This window comes from Delphinapterus leucas, chromosome 5 (assembly GCF_059928025.1).
Source record: "Delphinapterus leucas isolate spDelLeu-1000000601 "Yukka" chromosome 5, BTC_Dleu_Yukka2, whole genome shotgun sequence".
Lineage (NCBI taxonomy): Eukaryota > Metazoa > Chordata > Mammalia > Artiodactyla > Monodontidae > Delphinapterus > Delphinapterus leucas.
This window is the reverse complement of record NC_143133.1, coordinates 98,427,897-98,446,836: the sequence shown is the minus strand read 5'-3', so window position 1 is coordinate 98,446,836 and position 18,940 is coordinate 98,427,897. Positions and strand designations below refer to the sequence as shown.

Below are 18,940 nucleotides of genomic sequence, written 5' to 3'. Positions count from 1 at the left end.
AAAAACTGTCTTGATACAAATTACAAAACAGAAATAGACTCACAGACAGAGAAAACAGACTTAAGGTTACCAAAGCAGTTAGTGGTGGGGTGGGTGGGGAGACAAATTAGGATTTGGGATAGCATATACACACTACTATATATGAAATAAACAACAAGGACCTACTATATAGTACAGGGAATGATATTCAATATCTTGTAACAACATATAATCGAAAATAATCTGAAAAAGAGTATATATATATGACTGAATCACTGTGCTGTACATCTGAAACTAACACAACATTGTAAATCAAATATACTTCAATTAAAAAACAAAATTAAATACACCATAATGTTATAAAAGACCACAGATCCCTACAATATAGAAAAATAATAATAATCCTGTGTAGCATATTTGAAGGCTGCTAAGAGAGTACACCTTATTATTTCTCATCTCAAGAAAAAAATTGTAACTGTGTGGTGACAGATATTGACTAGACTTATTATGGCAATCATTTCGAACTATATACAGATATTATATCATTGTGTTGTATACCTGAAATTAATACAATTATGTCAATTATACCTCAATAAATTTTTTAAGATAATAACTTAAGCACTAAAAATAAGAAGACAGTTCTTTGGAATTATGACATAAAATCAAATCATAAAACCTGTATTTGTCATGTTTGTCAATAAGTGCCACCCTCAGGAAAACACAGTCTGGTTAAGAGCGAGGGCTATGTGCCACATAAAGCAGCTGACTGAGCTGGAAGAGCTTGGCCTTTAGGGGCTTATAGACCCATGTTAGTGACCTACCATCTGTATGTGTCTCACTTCTCTGTGTCTCATTTTCCTCCTCTATAAATTTGTGATAATACCTATTTCACATAATGTCTGACATACTTTCCATTGGCCTCAACTCTTTCTCTGTACTTCTGTGCCCCATTTCTCTGCTGACCTGTAAAGACCACATCAGCTTGGCTCCCAAGCCTGTATTCTGGACAAGGGGAAGCACTGTCAGGAGATGGGAAGGAAGGAGGAGTGAGAATTCAGGGGAAGTCTCCCTCCTGCCCCCTGACTTTGCAGGGAACTTCCCTGACTACAGCTCAGACTGAACAACCCTCCTCTGGCTCTGGGTCACCCAGGAATACTGTGCCTTCTGTGTCCCTTTATGTCAGGGGCTGATGACTTTCTACGGTGCTAGTCCCAGGAGGAACCCACAAGATTCATCCTTCTTGGTTCCCTTTATCCTGCCTGCCCGTCTGTAAAGAGTTCCTTCATAAAAAATACTTTCAAAAATCCTAGCTAAGCGTGCCATCTGTTTCCTGTCAGGACTTGGGTTGATTACACTGATCAATAAATACTGTGTATTTTTTTTAAAACATCTTTAGTGGAGTATAATTGCTTTACATTGTTGTATAACAAAGTGATTCAGATAGATATATATACACATATATCCCCATATCCCCTCCCTCTTGGGTCTCCCTCACACCCTCCCTATCCCACAGCTCTAGGTGGACACAAAGCACCGAGCTGATCTCCCTGTGCTACGCGGCTGCTTCCCACTAGCTATCTGTTTTATATTCGGTAGTGTACATATGTCCATGCCACTCGCTCACTTTGTCCCAGCTTACCCTTCCCCTTCCCCGTGTCCTCAAGTCCATTCTCTACGTCTGTTTCTTGATTCCTCTCCTGCCCCTAGGTTCTTCAGAACCTTTTTTTTTTTAGATTCCATATATGTGTGTTAGCATACAGTGTTTGTTTTTCTCTTTCTGACTTACTTCACTCTGTATGACAAACGCTAGGTGCATCCACTTCACTACAAAAAACTAAGTTTCATTCCTTTTCATGGCTGAGTAATATTCTATTGTATATATGTGCCACATCTTCTTTATCAATTCATCTGTCGATGAACACTTAGGTTGTTTCCATGTCCTGGCTATTGTAAATACAGCTGCAATGAACATTGTGGTACATGATTCTTTTTAAATTATGGTTTTCTCAGGGTATATGCTCAGCAGTGAGATTGCTGGGACATACGGTAGTTCTAATTTTAGATTTTTAAGGAACCTCCATACTGTTCTCTATAGTGGCTGTATCAACTAACATTCCCACCAACAGTGCGAGAAGGTTCCCTTTTCTCCACACCCTCTCCCACATTTATAGTTTGTAGATTTTTTGATCATGGTCATTCTGACCAGTGTGAGGTGATACCTCATTGTAGTTTTGATTTGCATTTCTCTAATGATTAATGATGTTGAGCAACCTTTCATGTGTTTGTTGGCAATCTGTATATCTTCTTTGGAGAAATCTCTATTTAGATCTGGGCCCATTTTTGGACTGGGTTGTTTGTTTTTTTGTTATTGAGATGCATGAGCTGCTTGTATATTTTGGAGATTAATCCTTTGTCAGTTGCTTCATTTGCAAATATATTCTCCCATTCTGACGGTTGTCTTTTTGTCTTGTTTATGGTTTCCTTTGCAGTGCAAAAGATTTTAAGCTTCATTAGGTCCCATTTATTTTTATTTCCATTTCTTTAGGAGGTGTGTCAAAAAGAATCTTGCTGTGATTATGTCATAGAGTATTCTATGTTTTCCTTTGATAGTATCTGGCCTTCCATTTAGGTCTTAATCCATTTTGAGTTTATTTTTGTTTATGGTTTTAGGGAGTGTTCTAACTTCATTCTCTTACTTGTAAATGTACAGTTTTCCTAGCACCACTTATTGAAGAGGCTGTCTTTTCTCCATTGTATATTCTTGCCTCCTTTGTCAAAAATAAGGTGACCATATGTGTGTGGGTTTATCTCTGGGCTTTCTATCCTATCCCATTGATCTATATTTCTGTTTTGGTGCCAGTACCATACTGTCTTGATTACTGTTGCTTTATAGTAGAGTCTGAAGTCTGGGAGCTTGATTCTTCTGACTCCATTTTTCTTTCTCAACATTGCTTTTGCTATTCAGGGTCTTTTGTGTTTCCATACAAATTGTGAAAGTTTTTGTTCTAGTTCTGTGAAAAATGCCAGTGGAAGTTTGAGAGGGATTGCATTGAATCTGTAGATGGCTTTGGGTAGTACAGTCATTTTCACAATGTTGATTCTTCCAATCCAAGAACATGGTATATCTCTCCTTCTGTTTGTATCATCTTTAATTTCTTTCATAAGTATCTTATATTTTGCTGCATACAGGTCTTTTGTCTCCTTAGGTAGGTTTATTCCTAGGTATTTTATTCTTTTTGTTGCAATGGTAAATGGGAGTGTTTCCTTAATTTCTCTGTCAGATTTTTCATCATTAGTGTATAAGAATTCAAGAGATTTCTGTGCATTAACTTTGTATCCTGCAACTTTACCAAATTCATTGATTAGCTCTAGTTTCTCATACAGTCTCTAGGATTCTCTATGTATAGTATCATGTCATATGCAAACAGTGACACCTTTACTTCTTCTTTTCTGATTTGGATTCCTTTTATTTCTTTTTCTTCTCTGATTTAGCTGTGGCTAAAACCTCCAAGGCTATGTTGAATAATAGTGGTGAGAGTAGACAACCTTGTCTTGTTCCTGATCTTAGTCGAAAGGCTTTCAATTTTTCACAATTAAATATGATGTTGGCTGTGAGTTTGTCATATATGGCCTTTATTATGTTGAGGTAAATTCCCTCTAAGCCTACCTTCTGGAGTGTTTTTATCATAAATAGGTGTTGAATTTTGTCGAAAGCTTTCTCTGCATCTATTGAGATGATCATATGGTTTTTATCCTTCAGTTTGTTAATATGGTGTATCACATTGATTGATTTGCATGTATTGAAGAATCCTTGCATTCCTGGGGAAAACCCCACTTGATCATGGTGTATGATCCTTTTAATGTGCTGTTGGATTCTGTTTGCTAGCATTTTGCTGAGGACTTTTGCATCTATGTTCATCAGTGATATTGGCCTGTAGCTTTCTTTCTTTGTGACATCTTTGTCTGGTTTTGGTATCAGGGTGATGGTGGCCTCATAGAATGAGTTTGGGAATATTCCTCCCTCTGCTATATTTTGGAGTAATTTGAGAAGGATAGGTCTTAGCTCTTCTCTAAATGTTTGATAGAATTCGCCTGTGAAGCAATTTGGTCCTGGGCTTTCCTTTGTTGGAAGATTTTTAATCACAGTCTCAGGTTCAGTGCTTGTGATTGGTATGTTTATATATTTTCTGTTTCTTCCTGGTTCAGTTGTGGAAGGTTGTGCTTTTCTAAGAATTTGTCCATTTCTTCCAGATTGTCCATTTTATTGGCATGTTGTTGCTTGTAGTAATTTCTCATGATCCTTTGTAATTCTGTGGTGTCAGTTGTTGCTTCTCCTTTTTCATTTCCAATAATATTGATTTGAATCTTCTCTCTTTTTTTCTTGATGAGTCTGGCTAATGGTTTATCAATTTTGTTTATCTTCTCAAAGAACTAGCTTTTAGTTTTATTGATCTTTGCTATTGTTCCCTTCATTTCTTTTTCATTTATTTCTGATCTGAGCTTTATGATTTCTTTCCTTCTGCTAACTTTGGGGTATTTTTTGTTTTTCTTTATCTAATTGCTTTAGGTGTAAGCTTAGATTGTTTATTTGAGATGTTTCTTGTTTCATGACGTAGGATTGTATTGCTATAAATTTCCCTCTTAAAACTGCTTTTACTGCATCCCATAAGTTTTAGTTCATCATGTTTTCATTGTCATTTGTTTCTAGGTATTTTTTGATTTCCTCTTTGATTTCTTCCATGTTCCCTTGGTTATTATGTAGTGTATTGCTTAACCTCCATGTGTTTATATTTTTTACAGATTTTTTCCTGTAATTGATATCTAGTCTCATAGTGCTGTGGTCGGAAAAGATACTTGATATGATTTTATTTTTCTTAAATTTACCAAGGCTTGATTTGTGACCCAAGATATGATCTATCCTGGAGAATGTTCCATGAGCACTTGAGAAAAATATGTATTCTGTTGTTTTTGGATGGAATGTCCTATAAATATCAATTAAGTCCATCTTGTTTAATGTATCATTTAAAGCTTGTGTTTCCATATTTATTTTCATTTTGGATGATCTGTCCGTTGGTGAAAGTGGGGTGTTAAAGTCCCCTATGATCATGTTACTGTCAATTTCCCCTTTTATGCCTGTTAGCATTTGCCTTATGTATTGAGGTGCTCCTATGTTGGGTGCATAAATATTTACAATTGTTATATCTTCTTGGACTGATCCCTTGATCATTATGTAGAGTCCTTCTTTGCCTCTTGTAAGAGTCTTTATTTTTAAGTCTATTTTGTCTGATATGAGAATTTCTACTCTAGCTTTTTTTGATTTCCAGTTGCATGGACTTTTTCTATTCCCTCACTTTCAGTCTGTATGTGTCCCTGCGTCTGAAGTGAGTCTCTTATACGCAGCATATATATGGGTCTTGTTTTTGTATCCATTCAGCCAGTCTACGTCTTTTGGTTGAAGCATTTAACCCATTTACATTTAAGGTAATTATCCATATGTATGTTCCCATTACCATTTTCTTAATTGTTTTGGGTTTTTAATTGTAGGTCTTTTCCTTCTCTTGTGTTTCCTACCCAGAGAAGTTCCTTTACATTTGTTGTAAATCTGGTTTGGTGGTGCTGAATTCTCTTAGCTTTTGCTTGTCTGTAAAGGTTTTAATTTCTCCCTCGAATCTGAATGAGATCCTTGCTGGGTAGAGTAACCTTAGTTGTAGGTATTTCCCTTTCATCACTTTAAATATGTCCTGCCACTCCATTCTGGCTTGCAGAGTTTCTGCTGGAAGATCAGCTGTTAACCTTATTGGGATTCCCTTGTGTGTTATTTGTTGTTTTTCCCTTGCTGATTTTAATTTTTTTCTTTGAATTTAATTTTTGTTAGTTTAATATGTGTCTTGGTGTGTTTCTCCTTGGATTTATCCTGTATGGGACTCTCTGCACTTCCTGGACTTGATTGACTTTTCCTTTCCCATATTAGAGAAATTTTCAACTATAATCTCTTCAAATATTTTTTCAGTCCCTTTCTTTTTCTCTTCTTATTCTGGGGCCACTATAATTCGAATGTTGGTGTGTTATTGTTGTCCCAGAAGTCTCTGAGACTGTCCTTAATTCTTTTCATTCTTTTTTCTTTACTCTGCTCTGTGGCAATTATTTCCACTATTTTATCTTCCAGGTCACTTATCCGTTCTTCTGCTTCAGTTATTCTTCTATTGATTCCTTCTAGAGAATTTTTAATTTCATTTTTCTGTTGTTCTTTATTGTTTGCTCTTTAGTTCTTCTAGGTCCTTGTTAAATGTTTATTGCATTTTCTCCATTCCATTTCCATGATTTTGCATATCTTTAATAACAGTACTCTGAGTTCTTTTTCAGGTAGACTGCTTATTTCCTCTTAATTTGTTTGGTCTGGTGAGTTTTTACTTTGCTCCTTCATCTGTTGTATATTCGAAGATAATTGCTGTTTACTATATAGAATACTCAGTGTGGATGAACAGTGAAAACATAGCCCACAGTGACTGGAGCAAACCCCTCTGCTGGGGACCCCTTCTCTACCTGTCCCTGGATCCCCGAGCCTTTTGCATAATGCTGAAGTGGGGCGAGCTGCAGGCAGTGAAGTCCCTTGACTCAAAGTAAAGACTTGGATGAGCACTGGGGGTATGGCGGCGGTGGAGGGGTTGGGCAAGCCCCTACAGGCTAGGTGGGGGAGCAGCAAAAGTGGAGGAAGCCAGGAGCTAGGGAGATGGTGTCTATTTTTGTTTTCTGAAAAGGGGCACACAGGGACCTGCAGGCAGTCAGGCAGCAGCTGAGGTGGGTCATGCTCTGACATCTTTCTCATCACCCGGCTTGGAGGCTTCCAGCAAAGGGCCCCTGGAACTCGTCTCCTCCTCCTCCTTGGCCTCGTTGGACTTGGAGTTGGGGACCCAGAGCCTGGAGTTGATGCAATGATGCATGTGGTACTTCATGTCGGTGGGATCTATCTTGCTGACAGCATCTTGTAGAATCTGCACATCATTCACCTCAAAGCATTTCTGGAGTTCCTCAGGGATGGACTCGTATACCTTGATGGGGTCCAGGCTGCTCGGCCAAGCTGCTGCTTGCACTCCTCCTCCTCGTACTCCTTCATGACCTTCTTGATGCGCAGCTTGGCCCGGCCCCGCACACAGTCTTTGAAGGCCTCCAGCTCATCATTGAAGCCTTCCATGTACTGACAGTCGGCAGTCTTGATCTTGGTGAAGAACTGCCAGAAGCAGGCATGAGGGTCCACCTTCAGGCTCTTGGCCAGCTCCAGGATGAACTGCATGACAATGGTCTGGTGGGCCACCTGCTCCATCAGTGCACATTTCTCCTCCACCTTTAAGTCAAAGCACCAAATAACCAGGTAGTTGGCGGTCTCCTCGCCCACCAGGTGGACGTTGTCCAACAGGTACTTCTGGCTGTCATCCCAGCAGCGGAGCATGCTGAAGTGCTTGATACTTTTCCATGAAGGTTTTGTGTTTCTGCTCGCTCACCTCCTCCAACTCCACCTCTGCCTGCTCAGGCTTGGTATTGACCATGCTCTTGCTAAAGCCGTCCTTGCTGAGCGGGTCCATGTTCCAGGGCATGCTCATCTCCTTCTTGCACATCTCCTCTAGCTTCTGCTCCCAGCTCTGCTCTTCCTTGCGCAGCTGCTGTGCCTCAGCCTGCAACCGTTACAGCTCGGCCCTGCTGCCCTCGCCCTTGGCCATCTCCAGCCCCTTCAGCTTCCATTGGCACTCAGACACCTGTCTTCTCATTTTGCTTAACTTACTGTGTTTGGGGGGGGTCTCCTTTTTGCCAGCTGCAGGTTCGTAGTTCCCATTGTTTTTGGTGTCTGACCCCAGTGGGTAAGATGGTTCAATGGGTTGTGTAGGCTTTCTGGTGGAGGGGACTGGTGCCTGTGCTCTGGTGGATGAGGTTGGATCTTGTCTTTCTGGTGGGCAGGACCATGTCCGGTGGTGTATTTTGGGACGTCTGTGACCTTATGATTTTAGGCAGCCACTCTGCTAATTGGTGAGGATGTGTTACTGTTTTGCTAGTTGTTTGGCATGTGGTGTCCAGCATAGGAACTTGCTGGTCATTGAGTGGAGCTGGGTCTTAGCATTGAGACAGAGATCTCTGGGAGACCTCTCGCCATTTGAAATTACATAGGGCCAGGTTGGCTCTGGTGGCTTAATGTCCTGAATTTGGCTCTCCCACCTCAGAAGTTCAGGCCTGACACCCGGCCAGAGCACCAAGACACTGTCAGCCACATGGCCACAGACGTAGGGAGTTTCTTGCATTTTGGGAAGTCTGAGGTCTTCTGCCAGTGTTCAGTCAGTGTTCTGTAGGAGTTGTTCCACATGTGGACGTATTTTTGATGTATTTTGGGGGAGGAAGGTGATCTCAATGTCTCACTCCTCTGTCATCTTTTTTTTTTTTTTGTGGTACGTGGGCCTCTCACTGTTGTGGCCTTTCCCGTTGTGGAGCACAGGCTCCGGAGTGCATGCTCAGCGGCCATGGCTCACGGGCCTAGCCGCTTCGCGGCATGTGGGACCCTCCCCTACCAGGGCACGAACCCTTGTCCCCTGCATCAGCAGGTGGACTCTCAACCACTGTGCCACCAGGGAAGCCCTCTTCTGTCATCTTGAAGGTCCTCCCCGTCACCCTCAAACTCCACAGTCAGTGAGAAAAGCAGTGAGCAATGAAGGGCTCAGTGTGGGTACTGCCAATACTGAGTATTATTATCATAAGTCCTAAACTTTTCGTACCTTTCGTAGACACTATACATTTGGAAAACATGGTCATAAGTGAAGAGCAGAGAATTCATGGAAGGTTCCTACAGAAAACAGGCACTGAGTATGTGAGGGCGATCTGACCACAACAGCTGTCTCCCCTTTAATGGCCAGGGGTGATTTGGCTGATCTGAATATATATATATATATATATACACAGAAACAGTAACACATAAGCAACGCTGGCATCTTTCAGCCCCTTATAGGAAATTCTGAAGTATGGAAAGAAAACAACTGAAAAATCAATGGTCCAGTTCATATTTTAAGTAACGAAGAAGGCTGAAGTAGACTCTTCCAGATCATCACCCTATCATATATAAACTACCCAGGCGTGTCCTCACACAAATCTGCAAGGGGCAGTACCGTCTCCTCAAAGGCTCCCACCCCTCGTTCCAGAAAGCCTAGATTTATACCAGAGGGAAAAATTTAATTAAGGGATTAAAAGTCATTAATGCCTGCTGAATTAAATGTGGACACCAGGTGCTATTGAAAGAAGAGTCCTCCTCTGTTATCTTTGTAGGATGCATTGTTAAGAGACATCTGGAGATACTCACAAATAAGGCATTGACCTCTCTTGGATGCAGCAGCATTCAGGTTAGTGACACGGATGAAGTGACCAAAAGATGTAAGGTCTGTGGTGTATTTCAATAGGAAGAAGGAAAATATATCAGAGAACAAACCCATAAAGAGGCACTTAACACAGTACCCAAGATATATGATCTGTTAACAAACAAGAACAGACCTTTAAAAACTGTCCTAGAGATGGTTTGGGCTATTCTCAGCCGCGTTTTGACAAATTCTGTGTACAAAATCGAATAGGAAGTCATTAAAAAAAAATCATGCTTGGGTCCCACCCTCAGATACTGTGATGTAATTGGAATGAGGTACAGCCTGGACATTACGATTTTTAAAAAGTTTCCCAAATGATTCTAATGTGCACTAAGGTTCAAGCACCAGTGGAAATCATTATATTAGACCATACAGTGTTTTGTGTCTATTCAACCAACATAGCATTTACCAACCCATTCTATAATTATATTTTGATTAAAAGCAAAAATTAAAATCACTTATCAATTAAATATAGTGGAATGGGAACATGCAGTGTAGAAGACCTGGGCCCGCAGCTCTGCCAGTGTATTTACACAGGCTTAAATCTCCCAGATTTGTCTGGATCAGGGCTTCATCAGCTATCATATGAAAATGAGATTCACGACCAACAGATTTGTTCTCCTAGCACTGTGAAGTATTGTCTCATTTAAACTACACTCAGTTTTGTGACTGTTTACTGTTTTATTACAGATGAGAAGACAAACTCAGAATATTCCAGCTCACATAACTACTAAGTGTGAAAATGAGGGCTTGAAACCTGGCCTTGCTGCCCCCAGGTGGGACAGTCAGATTCATCCCACTAACATCTTGATGCTCTCAAGAGGCCCCAAGAGCCTTAAAATTCTGTAGAACTATCAGCTACAAATATGATCAACACTACCAGTTGCTCAAGGAATGTATCATACTGGGGTAAAGGATAGAAAGCAGTGGCACATTTTATTGTTTTTCAAGAAGGATGTTAAACACTACCAAGTGTTAAATACTACCAAAAAAATTCTTCTTAACGGGATTTAACCTCTCCTTATACCCAAGGGCTTAAAAAATACATGAGACCCAAATGCACAATGTGACTCAGCAAGAAAAGCCACCCGACAAATTAATAACAAAATCCAGGTCAAAAGAAATAAGAAGAGATAACAATCCTGAAAGATGCCTAAGATAAAAAAACTAGTGAGATCCACTAATGTGCAAAACTTATCTTCAATGAAAATTTCGTAATTTTATATTTTCTGAAATGCTGATATAAAACTAATGTAAGAGAAAAAAATTTCTTAAGAGAAATTTAATTAATATGATAACTATTAATTATAATTAATTATATTTAATTAATATAAGAGAAAAATATATTAGAAAGACGACTAGAAAATAGAAGACCATGGGAATTATCTGAGCATCATAATAAACAGTTATAATATTTTCATTATACATATTGGATAGATCATTTTTCTCAAAGGAAACACAAACCAAAATATTTGGTCTAAGATCTGAGTATAAAAGGTTTTTAACAAAGCAAAGTAAAAAATAGATATACTTTTCATGCTGAATCTCATTTTAAGTAACTACCAACATCATTAAACACTTCTGCCTAATAATAAATAGTAAATTCCTTGTGAATCTTGTAGGGAACTGGTGAAACTTGTAGGAGGGCACAAAAAAATAAAGAGTACACTGGGAAATAATCATCAGGTAAATGCATTATTTCCCTTATGTCTAATCTGTCTCACAGAAACTACTCAGACCTCTTCATGGCAATTCATTATTCATTCATTCACCTGACAAAAATTTATGGAGTGCCTATAAAGCAATTCTGTTAAGTAAGCACTGAGGTTACAAGTGCAAACAATGACACTCATGCACCTCCCAGTCTGGTAAGGAGGAGGAACATTAATCACCCAAAAGAGTGAACATATAATTACACACTGACGTAACTGCAGTGAAAGTTGGTAAGACAGTCCTAGGACAGCATATAACAAACCATCCTCATGTAATCTCTTGGGTCAAAGAAAGATAACTAAAGAGTGATGAGATCTCTTTGAAGAGAAACACAGGTCTAAGTATACAATCCAGGAGGGAAAAAATCCTGGCAGAGGTAAGCAGCCAATGCAAAGGCCCTGAGGCAGGAGGAAACCTGGTGTGTTCCAGAGCAGGGAGCCAGGAAGAGATTAGGCAGAGGCCAGATCAGATGGGAATTTTGATCAGGCATTGGGACTTTTTTTTTTAATGTTGAGCCTTCTTTTAATTAATTTATTTTTATTTTTGGCTGTGTTGGGTCTTCGTTTCTGTGCAAGGGCTTTCTCTAGTTGTGGCAAGCAGGGGCCACTCTTCATCGCGGTGCACGGGTCTCTCACTGTCATGGCCTCTCGTTGTGGAGCACAGGCTCCAGACGCGCAGGCTTAGTAGTTGTGGCTCACGGGCCTAGTTGCTCTGCGGCATGTGAGATCTTCCCAGACCAGGGCTCAAACCTGTGTCCCCTGCATTAGCAGGCAGATTCTCAACCACTGCGCCACCAGGGAAGTCCAGGCATTGGGACTTTTAAGAGCTTCCTGGGTTATTCTAATGCACAGCACATTTCTAGAACCAGTGAGAACCATACCAGATTAGACCATAGTTTTTTTCTTTTCAACCAAGTTAGCATATATCAACTTAATCTATAACTTTATTTTCATAAACAAAAATCCCACAAATCACATGTTAATTAAGTGTAATGGAATATATGGTCATTGGAACTTGGAGTCTAAAATCCTGGGCCCCTAGATGGTGGTAGGAGCAGAAAAGTACAAGATCTGTGGTTTGTAAAGATCGCTGGCTTCAGTGTGGAGGATGACTTGGAGGGGCAGAGATGTGGAGCCCAGCTAGGAAGCGACAGTGTCAGTCTAAGGAAAGAGATGACGGTATGGGCATCATTGCATCTTGCCTTTCTTATCTGTAAAACACAGGGAGTGGGACAGAGCAATCCCTAAGGACACTTTCAACTTAAGAGCAGACACAAAAGGAGATGCTGTGATTGGAGAAGGCTATCTTATAGTCCAGGTCACATCCCCAAAACAGGAAATGACAGCTTGGGGTGCTTGGAAGGTAAACTTCCTCTCTATCATTCCCACCAGCATTAAATATGCTAAAACTAATTTTTTTAATGCCTTGACCCTATATCTTCCTCTATCTACTGACACTTTTTCTCAGCTCCCCATGACAGCAAACTGTATGAAATAGAGCCTCCACCATAATTACAAGACGATGGACACCATATTAACTGGAGTTTGTGGAAAGAGTATATTTGGCTAGAAAAGAAAACATCCATGGTTTAAAGCCTTAGTAAAGACAAAAATAAAAGTCTTAAGACTATTATGGATTATAAATTTTGCCATTATGCAAAATTATATACATAGACATTTTACTCACAATAAATTCCTTATTTAACTCTGTTCTCCCTTCTTTATGCAACATCCACAATAGGGCTTTGCAGATAAGGAGTGTACAGAACAGATGTCCTCCACAAATGAATAAGCAGGACTATTTACAGATTTTTATTCCCGTTGGAGTGTCTCTTTCCCTTGGGAAATTTGGTTTAGATTTTATAATTTTTTTTTTTTTTTTTTTGGCTATATGCGGGCCTCTCACTGTTGTGGCCTCTCCCGTTGCGGAGCACAGGCTCCAGATGCGCAGGCTCAGCGGTCATGGCTCACAGGGCCAGCCGATCCGCAGCATGTGGGACCTTCCCAGACCAGGGCCACGAACCCATGTCCCCAGCATCGGCAGGCGGACTCTCAACAACTGAGCCACCAGGGAAGCCCTTAATAACTTTTGATATAATATTTGGCCTTTTGCAATGTTGGTGTTGTGTCATTTTCTCTTTCTTTTCTTTCTGAAACTTCAATTACAGGTTAGATCCTTTGTTCCAGTGTTCCCTTTGTTTTATGCTTTTTTCTGAATTTCCTATCCTTATACTTCTCTGGACCCCAGTCTGTCCATTTTGTACTCTCTTATATTCTAATTTATTACTTTTTCTTCAACTGTGTCTAATCTGCTCTTAATGCCATTTATTGAGTCCTTGATCTCAGTTATGACAATTTTATTTTCAGAATATTGGCTGATTTCTCTTATAAAATTTTTATTGAAATATATTTTATCTATAATGTGTTAGTTTCAGGTGTACAGCAAAGTCATTCAGTTTTATATATATATATATATATATATATTCTTTTTAGTTTCTTTTCCATTATAAACTACTACGAGATATTGAGTATAGTTCCCTGTGTTATACAATAGGTCCTTGTTTGTTATCTACATACATATGTCTATATATATATATATATATATATAGACATATATATATACTAGTGTGAATATTTTACTAGTGTGCATATATATACATATATATACTAGTGTGCATATATACTAGTGTGCATATACATATGTATATATATATACATATATATATACTAGTGTGCATATTTTAATCTCAAATTCCTAATTTATCCCCCCACCCCTTTCCCCTTTGATAACCATAAGTTTATTTTCCATGTCTGTGAGTCTAATTTTCCATGTCTGTGAGTCTATTTCTGTTTTAGAATTAAGTTCATTTGTATCATTTTTTAAGATTCCACAAATAAGCAATATCGTATGATATTTGTCTTTGGCTTACTTCACTTAGTATGATAATCTCTAGGTCAATCCATGTTGCTGCAAATGGCATTATTTCATTCTTTTTTATGGCTGAGTAATATTCTATTGTGTACATATGCCACATTTTCTCTATCGATTCATCTGTCAATGGATACTTAGGTCGCTTCCATGTCCTGGCTATAGTAAATAGTGCTGCTATGAACATTGGAGTGCATGTATATTTTTGAATTATAGTTTTGTCTGGATATATGTCCAGGAGTGTGATTGCTGGATCATATGGTAGCTCTATGTTTAGTTTTTTAAGGAACCTCCATACTATTCTCCATAGTGATTCTTTTTATTGTTGCCAGCTCTATACTGAAATTCTCTTTCCTCTAATTTATTGAACAAAGTAATCACAGTTGTTTTAAAGAGAGTGTATCTTTGATAATTTCCAGAAAATCTTCTATTTTCTCTTTTCCCTCACTCTTTCTCTCTCTTCTCTATCTCTGTCTTTCTCAATTCTCAGTTCCTTCTTGGTCGTCTAATTTCCTGCTAATTTTGGTAACATTAATTAAATCCTGGAAAATTATAGAGATAATTTGAGGTGCTAGAAGATTATATTTTGCTCTAGCAAGAATTTAATTCTCCTTCTAAAAGGCCAGTATATGTTACATTAAGGCATCTAGCAATTGAACTGATTTAAAGCACTTTGTGAGACTTGACCTTCTTCATTACTAGTTCTAGAGTATAGATTTTCTGGAGTTCCAGCCAGAAACCTGGTTGGTTGGCATAGCCCTTCCTTCTGGGGTTTCCAATTTATATAAAAACAAACAATAAAAAACAAAAAAACCCTAAAATGAAGCAGAGAATGCCCAAATAATTTTGAACTTTGAATTACTAATATTATGTGAGGCATATTATGCTGAAATTTTTTTGTTTTTTTTTTTCTGAAATTCAAAGCTAACTGACATCTTGTATTTTATCTGGCAGCCTTGTTGGACCTGCTCTTCAATTTCCCATTAGCCGACACTGTGAGATTTTTGCAGCTTCTGCTCAGTTTCTCTTCTACCAATTTCTATTTAGCTTCTGCTTTGGAAATGGCAAATACCTCATGGTGAAATTTGGAGCTGAATACTGGGCTTACCACTGAGCTTCCTTTCTTTCTTAATCTTGATTTCTTAAGTCTTCACACAATTGTAACTGTGATGTTTCCTAGAAAATTTTGTTCTAGACACCAGTAATGAAATAGAAATCTTAGGTTGCCAGGATTCAAATTTCAAATACATATTAAAGTTACTATTTTTGATTAATTGTTTCATTATTAATAGCACTATTAATACTACTAATAACAGACGATAACATATTGAGCACACGATGTGTGCCTGGTAATATTTTAAGTGTTTTTCATAAATTGACTAATTCTCACTATCTGTATGCCAATTTTCAGATAAAGTATTAAGCACCTGCGTGAGATGTTTGCTAATGTCTGAGAAGTACAACCACAGAGAGATTAGAAAACATTTACTGCTCTCAGCTGGAGCTTGCCATGGTGCCTAGTACTAAATTTTCACTCTATGAATAATAAATTATGGTCACTAGATAGTTTTCTATTCAGGTAGCACACATCCCATTAGCTGTTTGAATTTATTGGCCTCGGTAATGCCTACCTCATTCAGAATCTTAGTCTTTAAAGAGCATTATACTTTGGTTGGTGTGTTTCCCCAGATGATTTCAGAACCATGTTTTTCCAAACCCTGTTTTAACAGCAGTAGACCAATATCCCAAACACATGAAAGTTATTTACTCTGGTTGAAGAAAATTAGACTGACACAACCCACTCAATTATCTTTCCCTCTCTCCGCTGTGGACTGAGAACCATCTAGAAATTTCTAGGATTCTGGGACAGCACATATTTTTGAAAAATGTCCAACCTGATTGGTCTAGAAATTTTATGATTGATAGTAAAATATGATTCCAGCTCATGGGCATAGCTGATTGATCAGGACTGGGAACCTGATGCAAGCAGAGCCTAATCTCCTCCAGTGTTTGGGAAAATAAGCTGAGGAAAGAGCTGAGCTTTAAGGCATAAAAGAACTAATTCTCAGTCCTATCACAGATAACTTGGATTTTTCTCAGGAGTTTCCTGCTTGGAAACATTGATTCTTTACTTATTTCTACTGAGGGAAATTACCAGAAATTTATTATGAAGTCTCTCAGATGGTAAGCCTCTTGGAGGGCCCAGGCCATGTGCTTTTGTCACAGGGCACCCTCTGCAGCAATGATCGTAGTTGTACTCATGTTTGTTGAGGACAGAGCAAAACCCTGGAAGGAGGTGAATCTGCACAGATCAATTATAGGAGCAACTGGTCTAAGTTCAGAAATTCTAACTCAGCAGTGCACTAGATCTCTGGTTCTTCGGTTAACTTCAGAGGGTGTCATGCAATCTCTCTGGTCAGAAAGAAAAAAGGATTTTCTTTTGTATTTATTTAAAATGTAGAAAAGAGATGACACAGAAACAAATAGAAAATAGTACAGGTTCACAACTACAGAAAGTCAAAAAATCTGACTAAAACAAAGAAAGATAGATGAGGGTGAGAGAATATTTTTAAGAACTATAAAAAGAGTGGAAATCTTTATCTTCTGAGGGAACTGGAGGCTCAGTCCAATATTTTTGTTTTCTCCAAGAAAGTCTGATTGCTGAAAAGGAAGGAAAGAAAGAAAGACGAGATGAAGAGTGACAGAGGGGGAAAGGATGGAGTGAAGGTCTTTAGAATCTACAAGTTTCACAAAAGTAGCATGCAGATACTTGAGAAATCACCAAAGCAGAGGTGACTTGAGGTAACAGACGATTCAAGCAGGATCGTTTCAACAGAACAGTGATATCATCAAAGTAAGAGAGAGTAAAAATCAGTACAAGGATAGCAACTCTGCTCTTCATCCTAAAAGTCATCTTGGGCACATAGGGCCAAAAATGCTGAGGGCAGAGCTGTGTAGATTGCATATGGATGAATTTAGCTGTGTCAGTTAACCAGTTTCATTTATATGAGGTATTTTGATGGCAATGAACATGGATTTGGAGCTAGAGATCTGAATTTAAAACCCAACTTTTTGAATGTGTTTTCTTATTTGTAAAATGTAAATAATAAAGTTTATCTAGTGACTTTTTTTATGTCTGGTAATTATGAACCAAGGTAACCAAAGCCATGAATCTGTCCCTGAAGAAAAATTCCTTGGAAGGGCTGGATCTCTGATGCTATATGAAGTGGGGTCCCATTCTCTCTGCTGGTAATGGGGACATCAAACCCAATGTTCCATGTTTATTAAAAGATCCATTTTAAACAGTAATATTAAGAGAATCTAAAAAATAAAACACAGGACTATATATAAAATGAAACAGAAATAGACTCAACAAACTAGTGGATACCTGTGGAGAGAAGGAAGGGGGAGGGGCAAGACAGGGATATGGGATTAAGAGATATTGGTTTTAACATTTCACGGAAAACCCCGAATGAACTTTTTGGTCAACCCAATACAAACTACTACGTATAAAATAGATAAGCAACAAGGATCTATTGTACAGCACAGGGAAATACAGCTATTATTTTGTAATAACTTCAAATGGAAGTTATTTATAATCTATAAAAATATTGAATCACTATGTTGTACACCTGAAACTAATATAGTATTGTAAATCAACTACACTTCAGTTAAAAAAAAAACAAATTTTAAAATAAAACATTTTAAAAAGAGATTCTGACTGTGAAAAATTTTCATATGTGAAGTGCGTTTGTTCTGCAGCATTCAAAAATTGGATATAAATAAAGATGACAGAATCTATCAAAATGAAACAGTGCAGACAAATCTGTGCATAATGCTCCTTGTTTTTTCATTCTTTTCTCTCTTTTGTGGTTCAATCAATATTTTTGTAGATTATACTCTATTTAAAGTTATTACAAAATAATGGCTGTGTTATATCCCTGTGTTCGTGCTTTTCTATTCCTTACTCAACAGAGCATTTTAAAGTGAACTACACCCAAACAGTACAATTTCAGGTCACAGAGGCCAAGAAAAACAACTCTTTAAACAGGAGAGTGCCACTTCAAAAAAATACTACATGGGGGAAAGAATAATTCTACTTGAAAAACTCAGAAATAAGACCAAAAGAATATAAATATATTTCCTCAGGCAGACTCTGTAGGCACATTATTTTACTTTCTCTTTCACAAGGTAAGGAAGTCAGCCAAAGAAGAGATTTACTTTATTTTTCAACTTAAGGACTATGTATACATTAAAATGGACATACTGCTGTCTTCTTTGAAGAATTCTGGTATGATTATCATGGAGTGGTGTCCTGTCGACCAAAGAGCCTTTGTTGTATTTTTTTTCTGCAGTTGATTTCTCCACCCCACTTATATTTTAAGTAGAAATGTTGATGCTGCTTTTGTGCCTGCAGAGCCCTCCAGTCATGGGATGGGAGTATGAAAAGTCAAGGATATTAACTTAATAGGTTACGCTTCCGCAGCCCCTTCATTTCTCAAATTTCTTTCTGGCATGAGGCAGCAACAGATTTTCCACTGCTGCAGTAGGAGACCAAGGAAATTGCTTTTTAGCTCTTCTCTGTTGCCCAAGGTTATTTCCCAGACTGTTGGTATCCAATTTGGATTGTTCTGTAAGCAGCCCAAATGTCAATCAAATAATAATTTATACAGTGACATATATTAGGATAGACATGGAAGAGAAGAAGCTGATGCCAAAGAAATAGCTACAAAGCTGATTATTATAGTTATAAAAGTCATCTTGGGTACTAGGGCCCAAAATGCTGAGGGCAGAGCTATGGAACACTGTACATGGATCAACATACTTGCTTCAATTAACCAATTACATTTATATGAGGCACTTTGGTTATTGTGGTTTCTTCTCTAACTCATCCTGGAAATATTGAAACATGGTTTGGAACTAAGGTCCCA

The 18,940-nt window shown here is 38.4% G+C and overlaps 1 pseudogene; it reads right to left on the bottom strand.

Annotated features, from left to right (window-relative positions):
* Nucleotides 1-4,741: 4,741 nt before the first annotated feature.
* Nucleotides 4,742-7,765, bottom strand: LOC149749192 (hsp90 co-chaperone Cdc37 pseudogene; annotated as a pseudogene).
* Between the last annotated feature and the right edge of the window lie 11,175 nt (nucleotides 7,766-18,940).